The sequence below is a fragment of the Pseudorca crassidens genome, chromosome 6, assembly GCF_039906515.1.
Source record: "Pseudorca crassidens isolate mPseCra1 chromosome 6, mPseCra1.hap1, whole genome shotgun sequence".
NCBI classification, from domain to species: Eukaryota; Metazoa; Chordata; class Mammalia; order Artiodactyla; family Delphinidae; genus Pseudorca; species Pseudorca crassidens.
In genome coordinates this window covers 10,055,130-10,071,048 of record NC_090301.1, presented here as the reverse complement: position 1 = coordinate 10,071,048, position 15,919 = coordinate 10,055,130, and positions in this window count along the sequence as shown.

Genomic DNA, 15,919 nt, shown 5'->3' with positions numbered 1-15,919 from the left:
CAGCACATGAGTGGGCTGACAGCCCGGCCACACCACTCAAAGACAGCAGCCACATGCGTGACCCAGGTGAGGCCAGCAGAAGAACCGCTCGGCTGAGCACAGAATTGCTGGCCCACACAGCCATGAGAAAATAATATGGTTGTATGGTTTTAAGCCCTAAGTTTTGGGGTGACTTGTTAGGTAGGGGTAGATAACTGATACAGAAAGCATCACTAATACATGTTAGTCTCCTACTAAACCTTACATCTTTCTCAGTATTTCCTGATTTATCAGAGTTGGTGCAAACGTGAAGCCTCATAGTCTGACATAAAGCCTTATTTCCTTTTTTGTTTGTTTTACTCTTGCTCTCCCAATTCCCTAGTGCACACCCCAGTCCTACTCTCAGATTGTGTGACCCATGCTGCCGAGCCATGCCTGCTAATTTTTCTAGTAAGTCCTTCTGAAAGGAAGGTGGGAATTGGGCCGTGCTCCAACCATATTAGGATTCTTTCTATCACAGTTTGCAATGAACATGAAGGTACCTGCTTCTTCAGAGCCCTTCTCATTCTCTCTGAGACACTGCCCATCTTTGCAGATCAGTAAATACAGCTCCTTTTCCAACTAGAGCCTGGGGAAGCTGAGAACGGCATGGAGGATGTGCTCAGATCTGTTTCCACCACATTTAGCCCAAAAAGGGGCAACTCTGTACTATTCTTGTTCTTTGTGGCCTGATTTCTAAGGGTCTTTGTTGCCCTGTACCTCCATCCTGACTCACTGATTACCAGTATGATCCCAACACTCTCTCATGGGGACTGGTGAGAAACCACAGCTTCTGCTATCTTCCCACCTCACCACTTCTCCACCTGAGCTGATTTCACACCAAACCAATCTTTCTTTGCTTCCATTTTTTTTCTCTCTCTTTCTTCCCACTTCCATCATCGAAGCCAAGAATTACTGTCCTCAAACCTATAGGAAATGTGCCGGCCATAACTGGTAGAAATTAGGTTATCTAGAAGAGAACATCCACAAAAAGAAAGATACCTCTGGATCTGTCTTGGCCTTTGCTTAACTTGAAGCCCAGGTGCACTTCTGCAAGTAAAACCTGCTCTGTTGGACAGGGCAGCCCTTCTTGCCAAGATTCAGAGATCACTGGGGAGTGGTAGAGAGCAAGTCAGTGGCCTTATGGATGGGGAACTGGGAGTGAGGTCAAGAGGAAACTGAATCTTCACCTTTGACAAACTACCTGGAATTGCAGGTAGAGCTGCAGAAATCATGGCTGTATGTTCTGTGTTCTTTTTTTACTGGTCATATTGTAAGAGGAAATCAAAAGGAGCAGGAAATCATCAAAGACCTCTCTGAAGTGTAGACGACATTCAGGACTGATTTGTTAGTCATGGTGTAGTGGATGTTCTGATGTACCATCCTCCCCCTTCAGGATCACTGTGTTTATGGCCTCAGCAGAGAGGAGCATGGGCCAAGGTTGGTAGTGTCAGCCAATGGCCCACGGCTGAGTCTCCCTCTCGGCATTGCCTGTAGCCAAAGGAAGCCGACTTGCCCGATATATACCCTCCCTACGGGCAGCCCACTTCCAGTGTGGGGTTCACAGACCTCAATGGGGGACAATGGCAGGAGGCCATCCCAGCATCTACTGTGGGATCAGCCAAAGCCTTGGTCGCAGCCGCCTCACAATGCAACCTCTCTTCTTGTCCAAACCTGTTTGCTTGCAAACTCTAAAGTGGGCATTTGGGAGCCAGACCACCCACTGGCTGGCAATAGACGGAGTTCCAATCATCTCTGGACGCTGTCACTGGGGGGTTGTTAAAACTGTAACTGGGGTGAATGAAATGGGATACAAATGGACGGGGATGCGCTGATGGGTGCAGTGTCTCGGGCATTAGAGTGTTTTAAGGGAAACAGTAATTACAAGGATTCTGGAATCAGATGGCTGTCGCTGAGTGTCGTGGATGCACTGGAGAAAGACAAAGAAATACAGCTGGGGATTACGGCCAAGGTGCCTCCTTCCTGGCATATAAAGAGACTCACATCTCCTGCATCTAAGTGGTGGAGAAAGCTGAGGCTCAGACCCGGGAGTGAGTTATATGTGGAGTAAAAGCTCCAGGAAGACTGAGTTCTCCACTCCAGAGCGTGCTGTGCCGCGTTCAGGACTCTGATTGGGAGGGAGAGAGACCCTGAGGCTTGAGAGGAGAACACAGATTGCTGGATGTCTTTGGAGATCTTGAATTCCCAGATTCCATGACCCCTCTGAACTAAGAGAAGTGCTGCTCTCCTTGCTCAAGATGTATTAAACTCTGCTTTGCAAAGTCACTATTCTAATGTAATTGACTTTTATAGGACACTGCATGCCACAAAAGCAGAATATACATTCTTTTTAAGTGCATGTGAATATTCACCCATATAGACAGAGCATATACGCATATACTGCTCCATGACATAAGCCACGGTAACTTTCAAAGAACTGAAATCGTATAGAGTATGTTCTCTGGCCATAACAGAATTCATTTGGAAATCACTAACAGAGAAACGCCTGGAAAATCTACAAATATTTGAAATTAAACTACACACTGTTAAGTTATGTGCGGATCAAAGACGAAATCACAAAGGACATTTTTAAGTATTTTGATTAAAGAACAATGAACATCAGCCTATCAAAATTGTTGCATGCAGCTAAAGCAACCTTAAGAGAGGAATATATAATCTTAAAGGCTTATATTTAGAAAGGAAACATGTGTAGAATCAATTATCTAAGCTTCTACCTTAAGGATCTGGGGGAAAAACGTGGAGTCACAGGGACTCTCCAACATTGCTGCCGGGGTTATAAAATGGAACAACCATCTCAGAAAACAGTGTGACAGTTTCTTATAAAGCTGAATACATGCTTATTGTATGACTCAGCAATTCCACTTCTAGATATTTACCCAAGAAAATGAAGACCTATGTCCACACAAAAACGTGTACACGAGTGTCTACAGCAGCTTGATTTATCATAGGCCAAACTGAAAACAACCAAATGTCAACCAGCAGGTAAATGGTTGAACATATGGTTTATCCTTACAGTGAGATACTTCTCAGCAGCAAAAAAGAACACACTAGAACATGCAGCAACATGGAGGCTCTTAAAAATGCTCTGCTGAGCAAAAGAAGTCAGACACCAAAGAGTATGCATTATATATTCCATTTACATTACGTTCTAGAAAAGGCAAACCTTACCTGTAGACGTATAATGACAGAAAGAAAATCAGTAGTTTCCTAGTTGGGGGTGGGAGGGCAGTAATTGAAATCAAATGGATATGAGGGAACTTTCTAGCATGAAGTATTCTCTTTTTTTTTTTTTTTTTTTTTTTGCGGTACGCGGGCCTCTCACTGTTGTGGCCTCTCCCGTTGCGGAGCACAGGCTCCGGACGCGCAGGCTCAGCGGCCATGGCTCACGGGCCCAGCCGCTCCATGGCATGTGGGATCTTCCCGGACCGGGGCACGAACCCGTGTCCCCTGCATCGGCAGGCAGACTCTCAACCACTGCGCCACCAGGGAAGCCCCTCTATCTCTCGACTGTGGTAGTGATGAGTCAAAACTCATCAAGCTGTACACTTAATACATGTGCATTTAATTCTATGTAAATTAGACCTCAAAAGAGTTTAATCTTTTTTTAATTTAAGTGATAGCTGTTGCGCAACTACTTCTGATTCCACATGCCCAGAAATCTGCAGTGAAGGGCAGGATTTACTCTGCTGCAGAAGTAATTGACCTGCATTATCAAGAGGAGATGGGCTGCTCTTACAGGTGGGGACAGAGAGGGATAAATCGTGGTGCCCATGTGTCTCAGGGTGTCTCTGAGAACTCCTCTGCCCAGTTTGAAGAGTAAATAGATAAATGCAGCAATGGTGGCCTGAGAGGGACTTGGTGATCAGGAGCTGAGATTCCCTCAAGTGTGATGGTCTGGGTCATCTCACCAATGAGCCACTAAGCCCAGCTGAGTGGCCAGCTCAGGATGAATGGATCTGGAACAGGTTGTAGTGGAGGGAAAGGATGAGCATCAGTTGGGCCTTCACTCCAGCTGCATTGACGAGTCTGTAGCTGGTCTCACTAACCTTTCTCTGGTGGCTTCTCCAGGGCAAGAGACCTACCAGAAACCTGGAGGTGCTAGTCCCAAGTGGAGTGAACTTACTGGGAAGGAAGTCGAGCTGAGCCTCAGAGGGGAGGACGGCAGTGGATGCCGTGTGCACAGAATCCCTGACGTTGCTCCTTCCACAGCTGGGTCCTGCTCTCGACTCTGCCCTCAGCCAAAGGAGGCTGACTTGCCCAAGGCTGTGCCCCCTCCCTGGGACAGTCCCCAGGCAATGACCGGTTGATGCAGGGATACGAAGGTCTGTCTCTAGGTAGGGGGGGTGGGGGAGCCTCTGAAGAGCCATCCCAGCTCCATCGCTCCCTCCGGGTGCAGCCAAGGTTCTATTACAACCCCATCACTGTTCAGCATCTTCCTTTGCCCAGCCCCACTTCCACCCCCTCCAGGCATGGCTCCGTAGAGAACTTCCCAGCAAGCCCCCTGCAAATATACCTCTGCTTCAGAGTCAGTCTCCCAGAGAATCTGACCTGAGATGTGAGACAACCTTGGAGTCACAAAAGGGTAAAAATCTGGGTTTCGTGAAACTGATTTCCCCCTGCTGCATATGCATTAGCCCTTATTGCTGGGGTGGTATCACAAGTCCTTTCCCGAACATACAACTCTTTCTGCCCCCTTCCTTTCCCTCACCAAACAGCATCCAGGACCCAACTCAATGTTTCACAGATAATATTTCTGGAAGCTTCCAGAGATTTACATTTTTATATGATGTGCCTCTAACACTGTCCTATTTTATGTTTTCAAAACAATTTATACTATTTGCTTTTTTTTATCACAGGAAACATCTCCGTTATTTATTTACAATGAAAAACATGAATTTCCAAGGTCGTTAAAGGAAGCAGTAAAGGGAATAGCCAACAAAGGGTTAGTACTGCTGGTAGGAGTTTTGGGGGGATGGCTGCTCTGTAAAGGGAATATTTTTGATTACATGTACTTGTAATCGTGTAGATTCAAGTTACAAAAGAGAATCTTTCTGGTGCTCACTCCTAGAATAAGGAGAGAAATAGTGATAATGTTGTCTAATCGCCCTGAGAGATCATCAGAATCACACTGTTTCACAGGCTTACTCACGGACCCCTGGGACAGTGGATGCACCATGGCAGCAAGATTCTTTGGTAATGAGACCATCTTTCGCAAATGCAGAAGGCTGGACGGTAGTCGCCACCTTCAACCTGTTACCAACATAGGCTTCCAGAGAAATTAAAAGACTTTTAAGGTTAACCATGAGGATTTCCTCATCTCATAAACCGTAAGAGCAGTGAAGCACTAACCTCTAAAAAGTCACTAGGAAAAACAACCTTCATTGTTTGTGTTTGATTATAAAAAGTCATACATGCGGAATTTTTTTTTTTTTTTTTTTGGCGGTACGCGGGCCTCTCACTGTTGTGGCCTCTCCCGTTGCGGAGCACAGGCTCCGGACGCGCAGGCCCAGCGGCCATGGCTCATGGGCCCAGCCGCTCCATGGCATGTGGGATCTTCCAGGACCGGGGCACGAAGCCGTGTCCCCTGCATCGGCAGGCCGACTCTCAACCACTGTGCCACCAGGGAAGCCCCGGAATTTTTAAAAGTTGGAAAAATGCAGAATATTATCAGGAAGAAAAGAAATATTTCACATAATTCAGTCAAACAAAGAGTGCCCTTTTTTTTACATTTGGAGTTGTTCTTTCTAGGCATTGAGACAGTTAAACAGATAGAAGAATAATTAATATAAATATTTAGTTTAGTTTATACTATATATGCAGTTCTGAACTCTGCCCTTTTCCCTTTGTGCTGTACACTGTACACGGGTAAATACTCTTCAGCTGAAGCCCCGCAGAGGCTAAGCCTGCACAGGCCGACTGAGTAGAACTCGCCCTCGAGATGCAACATTACAGAACTCGCCCTCAAGATGCAACATTACAGTCCCATTCTGGGAGTTACCGTTCACTTCTGGACACCCTGACACACAGACAAACACAGTACCAGAATATTAACTTATAATAATATTTTCCCAATATTATTCTGCCTATCTTTTCCAAAATATTCCTGTGTTTATTTCTCCTAGCTAAAACTCCATTCCATTCAAAGTGGGAAAAGTAAAGAACAAAGCTGAGCATACCATAAGATCTCATGAGGTCAGAAACGTAGCCTGGCTCTGGTAGCTAGGACATCTGTTTGGAGCAGGGTTGGTCCCCTCGTCGTTCAGGAAAGAAACAAAGGAGAGCACCTTGACCACCCTCTTTCCACTTCACCACTTAGGTTTCTCTGCTTGCCCTAACTCAGGGTTTTCGACCCATTTTTCATAGATGTGAAGTCAGTTTAGTGAGTCACGATCAGCATTTAAAAAAATAAATGGGATCAGAAAGAGAAGAACAGAAAATATCAAAGAGGCCACACATACTAAGGGTAAGTATTGCTTCATGAAACATGTGTTTTGGCTGTATGTGTGTGTATGGGTGTGTGTACACATCCAAGCATGTGTGTGTATACATAACACATCATGATGTAAAATGTATTCCTACTGTGCATCATGAAAGACATTCTCTAACATCCTTCCCCCATAGTCTGCACAACAGTTGAAAGATACCTCTTTCAAAAGAGTATTACACGGCTTCCCTGGTGGCGCAGTGGTTGAGAGTCGCCTGCCTATGCAGGCGACACGGGTTCGTGCCCCGGTCCGGGAAGGTCCCACATGCCACGGAACGGCTAGGCCCGTGAGCCATGGCCGCTGAGCCTGCGCGTCCGGAGCCTGTGCTCTGCAACGGGAGAGGCCGCAGCAGTGAGAGGCCCGGGTACTGCAAAAAAAAAAAAAAGCTCAGAAACAATAACCACCCCAATAGCAATCAGTATCTGTGGTGCCCAGATTATGGTCTCTAAATAACACAGCAACCAGAACTCCTTAAAAAAAAATGGCTGATCAAGGAAATGTACAAATGAACCTGGAACACCTCGTCAAACCAGAAGACAGGAAGATGGCGGAAGAGTAAAACGCGGAGATCACCTTCCTTCCCACAGATACACCAGAAATACATCTACACATGGAACAACTCCTACAGAACACCTACTGAACGCTGGCAAAAGACCTCAGACCTCCCAAAAGGCAAGAAACCCCCCACGTACCTGGGTAGGGCAAAAGAAAAAAGAATAAACAGAGACAAAAGGATAGGGACGGGACCTGCACCTGTGGGAGGGCTCTGTGAAGGAGGAAAGGTATCCACACACTAGGAAGCCCCTTCGCGGGCGGAAACAGCGGCTGGCGGAGGGGGAAAGCTTCGGAGCCGCGGAGGAGAGCGCAGCCACAGGGGTGCGGGGGGCAAAGCGGAGAGATTCCCGCACAGAGGATCAGGGCCGACCGACACTCACCAGCCCAAGAGGCTTGTCTGCTCACCCGCTGGGACGGGCGGGGCTGGGAGCTGAGGCTCGGGCTTCGGGCGGAGCGCCGGGAGAGGACTGGGGTTGGCGGCGTGAAGACAGCCTGCAGGGGGTTAGTGCGCCACGGCTAGCCGGGAGGGAGTCCGGGGAAAAGTCAGGACCTGCCGAAGAGGCAAGAGACTTTTTCTTACCTCTTTGTTTCCTGGTGCGCGAGGGGAGGGGATTAAGAGCGCTGCTTAAAGGAGCTCCAGAGACGGGCGCGAGCCGCGGCTAAAAGCGCGGACCCCAGAGACGGGCATGAGACGCTAAGGCTGCTGCTGCCGCCACCAAGAAGCCTGTGTGCGAGCACAGGTCACTCTCCACACCCCCCCTTCCGGGGAGCCTGTGCAGCCCGCCACTGCCAGAGTCCCGGGATCCAGGGACAACTTCCCCGGAAGAACGCACGGCGCGCCTCACGCTGGTGCAACGTCATGCCGGCCTCTGCCGCGCAGGCCCGCCCCGCACTCCATGCCCCGCCCTCCGCCCCCCCCCCACCTCCCCGCCACGGCATGAGTGAGCCAGAGCCCCAGAATCAGCGGCTCCTTTAACCCCGTTCTGTCTGAGCGAAGAACAGACGCCCTCCGGCGACCTACACGCAGAGGCGGGGCCAAATCCAAAGCTGAGGCCCTGGGAGCTGTGAGAACAAAGAAGAGAAAGGGAAACCTCTCCCAGCAGCTTCAGGAGCAGCAGATTAAAGCTCCACAATCAACTGGATGTACCTGCATCTGTGGAATACCTGAATAGACTACAATTCATCCCAAATTAAGGAGGTGGACTTTGAGAGCAAGATGTATGATTTTTTTCCCCTTTTCCTCTTTTTGTGAGTGTGTATGTGTATGCTTCTCTGTGAGATTTTGTCTGTATAGCTTTGCTTCCACCATTTGTCCTAGGGTTCTATCCGTCCGTTTTATTTTTCTTTTTTTTTAATTTTTTTTCTTTTGTTATCTCTTAATAATTATTTTTAATTTTAATAACTTTATTATATTTAATCTTATTTTATTTTACTTTATCTCCTTTTTTTCCTTCCTTCCCTCCTTCCTTCCTCCCTCCCTCCCTCGCTCCTCTCTTTCTTTCTTTCTTTCTCTCTTTCTACTTCTACTAATCCTTTCTTTCTGCTTTTTCTCCCTTTTATTCTGAGCCGTGTGGATGAAAAGCTCTTGGTGCTGCAGCCAGGAGTCAGTGCTGTGCCTCTGAGGTGGGAGAGCCAACTTCAGGACACTGGTCCACAAGAGACCTCCCAGCTCCACATAATATCAAATGGCGAAAATCTCCCAGAGATCTCCATCTCAACACCAGCACCCAGCTTCACTCAACGACCAGCAAGCTACAGTGCTGGACATCGTATGCCAAACAACTAACAAGACAGGAACACAGCCCCACCCATTAGCAAAGAGGCTGCCTAAAATCATAATAAGTCCACAGACACCCCAAAACACCCCACCAGACGTGGACCTGCCCACCAGAAAGACAAGATCCAGCCTCATCCACCAGAACACAGGCACTAGTCCCCTCCATCAGGAAGCCTACACAACCCACTGAACCAACCTTAGCCACTGGAGACAGACACCAAAAACAACGGGAACTACAAACCTGCAGCCTGCAAAGAGGAGACCCCAAACACAGTAAGATAAGCAAAATGGGAAGACAGAAAAACACACAGCAGATGAAGGAGCAAGATGAAAACCCACCAGACCTAACAAATGAAGAGGAAATAGGCAGTCTACCTGAAAAAGAATTCAGAATAATGATAGTAAAGATGATCCAAAATCTTGGAAATAGAATACACAAAATGCAAGAAACATTTAACAAGGACCTAGAAGAACTAAAGATGAAACAAACAATGATGAACAACACAATAAATGAAATGAAAAATACTCTAGATGGGATCAATAGCAGAATAACTGAGGCACAACAATGGAGAAGTGACCTGGAAGATAAAATAGTGGAAATAACTACTGCAGAGCAGAATAAAGAAAAAAGAATGAAAAGAACTGACAACAGTCTCAGAGACCTCAGGGACAACATTAAACGCACCAACATTCGTATTATAGGGGTTCCAGAAGAAGAAGAGAAAAAGAAAGGAACTGAGAAAATATTTGAAGAGATTATAGTTGAAAATTTCCCTAATATGGAAAGGAAATACTTAATCAAGTCCAGGAAGCACAGAGAGTCCCATACAGGATGACTCCAAGGAGAAATACGCCAAGACACATATTAATCAAACTGTCAAAACTTAAATACAAACAAAACATATTAAAAGCAGCAAGGGAACAACAACAAATAACACACAAGGGAATCCTCATAATGTTAACAGCTGATCTTTCAGCAGAAACTCTGCAAGCCAGAAGGGACTGGCAGGACATATTTAAAGTGATGAAGGAGAAAAACCTGCAACCAAGATTACTCTACCCAGCAAGGAGCTCATTCAGATTTGATGGAGAAATTTAAACCTTTACAGACAAGCAAAAGCTGAGAGAGTTCAGCACCACCAAACCAGCTTTACAACAACTGCTAAAGGAACTTCTCTAGGCAAGAAACACAAGAGAAGGAAAAGACCTACGATAACGAACCCAAAACAATTAAGAAAATGGGAATAGGAACATACATATCGATAATTATCTTAAATGTAAATGGACTAAATGCTCCCACCAAAAGACACAGATTGGCTGAATGGATACAAAAACAAGACCCATATATTTGCTGTCTACAAGAGACCCACTTCAGACCTAGAGACACATACAGACTGAAAGTGAGGGGATGGAAAAAGATATTTTATGCAAATGGAAACCAAAAGAAAGCTGGAGTAGCAATTCTCATATCAGACAAAATAGACTTTAAAATAAAGATTATTACAAGAGACAAAGAAGGACACTACATAATGATCAAGGAATCGATCCAAGAAGAAGATATAACAATTGTAAATATTTATGCACCCAACATAGGAGCACCTCAATACATAAGGCAAATACTAACAGCCATAAAATGGGAAATCAACAGTAACACATTCATAGTAGGGGACTTTAACACCCCACTTTCACCAATGGACAGATCATCCAAAATGAAAATAAATAAGGAAACACAAGCTTTAAATGATACATTAAACAAGATGGACTTAATTGATATTTATAGGACATTCCATCCAAAAACAACAGACTACACATTTTTCTGTAGTGCTCATGGAACATTCTCCAGGATAGATCATATCTTGGGTCACAAATCAAGCCTTGGTAAATTTCAGAAAATTGAAATTGTATCAAATATCTTTTCCAACCACAACGCTATGAGACTAGATATCAATTACAGGAAAAGATCTGTAAAAAATACAAACACATGGAGGCTAAACAATACAGTACTTAATAGCGAAGTGCTCACTGAAAAAATCAAAGAGGAAATAAAAAAATACCTAGAAACAAGTGACAATGGAGACATGATGACCCAAAACCTATGGGATGCAGCAAAAGCAGTTCTAAGAGGGAAGTTTATAGCAATACAATCCTACCTTAAGAAACAGGAAACATCTCAAATACACAACCTAACCTTGCACCTAAAGCAATTAAAGAAAGAAGAACAAAAAAACCCCAAAGTTAGCAGAAGGAAAGAAATCATAAAAATCAGATCAGAAATAAATGAAAAAGAAATGAAGGAAACGATAGCAAAGATCAATAAAACTAAAAGCTGATTCTTTGAGAAGATAAACAAAATTGATAAACCATTAGCCAGACTCATCAAGAAAAAAAGGGAGAAGACTCAAATCAATAGAACTAGAAATGAAAAAGGAGAAGTAACAACTGACACTGCAGAAATACAAAAGATCATGAGAGATTACTACAAGCAACTCTATGCCAATAAAATGGACAACCTGGAAGAAATGGACAAATTCTTAGAAATGCACAACCTGCCAAGACTGAATCAGGAAGAAATAGAAAATATGAACAGACTAATCACAAGCACTGAAATTGAAACTGTGATTAAAAATCTTCCAACAAACAAAACCCCAGGACCAGACGGCTTCACAGGTGAATTCTATCACACATTTAGAGAAGAGCTAACACCTATCCTTCTCAAACTCTTCCAAAATATAGCAGAGGGAGGAACACTCCCAAACTCATTCTACGAGGCCACCATCACCCTGATACCAAAACCAGACAAGGATGTCACAAAGAAAGAAAACTACAGGCCAATATCACTGATGAACATAGATGCAAAAATTCTCAACAAAATACTAGCAAACAGAATCCAACAGCACATTAAACAGATTGTACACCATGATCAAGTGGGGTTTATTACAGGAATGCAAGGATTCTTCAATATATGCAAACCAATCAACGTGATACACCTATTAACAAACTGAAAGAGAAAAACCATATGATCATCTCAATAGATGCAGAGAAAGCTTTCAACAAAATTCAACACCCATTTACGATAAAAAGTTTTAGCCACAGCAATCAGAGAAGAAAAGGAAATAAAAGGAATCCAAATTGGAAAAGAAGTAAAGCTGTCACTGTTTGCAGATGACATGATACTATACATAGAGAATCCTAAAGATGCTACCAGAAAACTACCAGAGCTAATCAATGAATTTGGTAAAGTAGCAGGATACAAAATTAATGCACAGAAATCTCTGGCATTCCTATACACTAATGATGAACAATCTGAAAGTGAAATCAAGAAAACACTCCCATTTACCATTGCAACAAAGAGAATAAAATATCTAGGAATAAACCTGCCTAAGGAGACAAAAGACCTGTATGCAGAAAATTATAAGACACTGATGAAAGAAGTTAAAGATAATACAGATAGATGGAGAGATATACCATGTTCTTGGATTGGAAGACTCAACATTGTGAAAATGACACTACTACCCAAAGCAATCTACAGATTCAATGCAATCCCTATCCACTGGCATTTTTCACAGAACTAGAACAAAAACTTTCACAATTTGTATGGAAACACGAAAGACCCCGAATAGCCAAAGCAATCTTGAGAACGAAAAACGGAGCTGGAGGAATCAAGCTCCCTGACTTCAGACTATACTACAAAGCTACAGTAATCAAGACAGTATGGTACTGGCACAGAAACAGAAAGATAGATCAATGGAACAGGATAGAAAGCCCAGAGATAAACCCACGCACATATGGTCACCTTATCTTTGATAAAGGAGGCAGGAATATACAGTGGAGAAAAGACAGCGTCTTCAATAAGTGGTGCTGGGAAAACTGGACAGGTACATGTAAAAGTATGAAATTAGATCACTCCCTAACACCATACACAAAAATAAGCTCAAAATGGATTAAAGACCTAAATGTAAGGCCAGAAACTATCAAACTCTTAGAGGAAAACATAGGCAGAACACTCTATGACATAAATCACAGCAAGATCCTTTTTGACCCACCTTCTAGAGAAATGGAAATAAAAACAAAAATAAACAAATGGGACCTAATGAAACTTCAAAGCTTTTGCACAGCAAAGGAAACCATAAACAAGACCAAAAGACAACCCTCAGAATGGGAGAAAATATTTGCAAATGAAGCAACTGACAAAGGATTAATCTCCAAAATTTACAAGCAGCTCATGCAGCTCAATAACAAAAAAACAAAGAACCCAATCCAAAAATGGGCAGAAGACCTAAATAGACATTTCTCCAAAGAAGATATACAGATTGCCAACAAACACATGAAAGAATGCTCAACATCATTAATCATTAGAGAAATGCAAATCAAAACTACAATGAGCTATCATCTCACACCAGTCAGAATGGCCATCATCAAAAAATCTAGAAACAATAAATGCTGGAGAGGGTGTGGAGAAAAGGGAACACTCTTGCACTGCTGGTGGGAATGTAAATTGATACAACCACTGTGCAGAACAGTATGGAGGTCCCTTAAAAAACTACAAATAGAACTACCATATGACCCAGCAATCCCACTACTGGACATACACCCTGAAAAAACCATAATTCAAAAAGAGTCATGTACCAAAATGTTCATTGCAGCTCTATTTACAATAGCCCGGAGATGGAAACAACCTAAGTGTCCATCAACAGATGAATGGATAAAAAAGATGTGGCACATATATACAGTGGAATATTACTCAGCCATAAAAAGAAACGAAATTGAGCTATTTGTGATTAGGTGGATAGACCTAGAGTCTGTCATACAGAGTGAAGTAAGTCAGAAAGAGAAAGACAAATACCGTATGCTAACACATATATATGGAATTGAAGAAAAAAAAATGTCATGAAGAACCTAGCGGTAAGACAGGAATAAAGACACAGACCTACTAGAGAATGGACTTGAGGATATGGGGAGGGGGAAGGGTAAGCTGTGACAAAGCGAGAGAGAGGCATGGACAGATATACACTACCAAACGTAAGGTAGATAGCTAGTGGGAAGCAGCCGCATAGCACAGGGAGATCAGCTCGGTGCTTTGTGACCTCCTGGAGGGGTGGGATAGGGAGGATGGGAGGGAGGGAGACGCAAGCGGGAAGAGATATGGGAACATATGTATATGTATAACTGATTCACTTTGTTATAAAGCAGAAACTAACACACCATTGTAAAGCAATTATACTGCAATAAAGATGTAAAAAAAAAAAAAAGCAGAAGACAGGGATGCTGTTACAAAAATCTTCATCTGTATCAAAATGTCGCAGGAACTATTTAGGAAAAGCTCCCAAAGTCCAAAAATGGGCCAATTTGAGCATTAACAGTGAAATAAGTACACATCGAACATGTTTAAATCCATGAGTTTATAAAGATATTTTTAAAGACAGCATATATTCTTTGAAAACTCTTTACTGTTTGCCTTTGGCGGATACTAGAGAACCTATTCATTATTATAAAAACTGATAAATAAAGTGGAAGAATCCAACATTTCTCTTGATTTACCTATACAAAGTGTATTCATGGTAAACAGTTAATGTGGCTAAGTGTTTCTCGAGTACTTCAGCTAATAAAGGAAGTAGGAATGATAGAATATTACCATTTTGCAATCTGTAATGAAATCATTGATCTAGGAAAAATATTAGCCTCTGCTCAGGGCATTAGGTAGAAAGCTGATGGGGGAATATAGCTAACGTTTTATAATAACTATAAATGGAATATAATCTATAAAAATTTGGAATCACTATGTTGTACCCCTGAAACTAATATAATATTGGAAATCAACTATATCTCAAAAAAAAAGCTGATGGGGGACTTACAGTGTGTAATTCAGTTTGTCAGCATCTGAATCAGGCAAGGAAACTAAATACCACAAAAGAGAGACACTACCTTATAGAAGCACACAACACCAGCAATGAATCACTCTTGTTTTAAAAAATTAACAGGAATCAGATAAAGTTGCTAGAAGTTCACTGTACAATATTGTAGAATCATTAGATACATGATTTCTAAGCATTTGAAATGTGGCTATTTGGATTGGGATATGTTAGAAATAAATTCAAAATACGCATGGGATCTGGAACAGTATAAAAAATAAAATATTTCAGTAATAAAATTTTGATATATATTGAAGTGATAATGCTTTGGATGTATTGAGTTAAATAAAATATATAAAAAATAATTTGACTTGCTGCTGATGGGAATGTCAAGTGCTATAACCACTTTGGAAAACAGTCTTGTTGCTTCTTAAAAAGTTAAACATACACCTACCACATGATCCAATCATTCCACTCATAGAAATCTACCCAAGGGAAAAGACTTGTGCATAAAAGTTCACAGCAGCTTTATTCGAAATAACTAAAAATTAGAAACAACTTAAATGTCCACCAACAGGTTAATGGATAAATTGTGATATATCAGTATTTATACAATAGAATAATACTCACCAAAAAAAGGAACAAATTATTGATACATGCATCAACACAGATGATTCTCAAAATAATTACGTGTAGTGAAAAAGGATAGCTAAAAAATGAATACATATTATATGATTTGATTTATAGAAAATCCTAGAAAATGCAAGCTCATCTACAGTGGCAGAAAACAGCTCAGTCATTGCCTGTGAATGTGAAAAATTAGACAGGAGGAAGGAATTACCAAGTAAAATTAGAAAACTTTTGGGGATGATGGATATTTTGAAAGTCTTAATTGTGGTGATGGTTTCAAATTGTACACTTTAAGTACAGTTTATTATATGTCAATTATCCTGAATAATGTTGTTATAAAATTAATTTCACCTGTTCCTTTTTATTTTTTTAGGAAACTATTCAAAAATTTAAAATTTTGTTATGTGGCCTACATCACATTTCTACTGCATAATGCTGATCTAGATCTAACCACCGCTTCGCAGCAAATATGGGGGACAAGGGAACATATCAAGCAGCACCACTGGAATTCAACCAGCAAAATCCAGAATGTGGAAACTGTAGGACAAATGACCAGGTTTCTTCCACAGATACACGACAAGGAA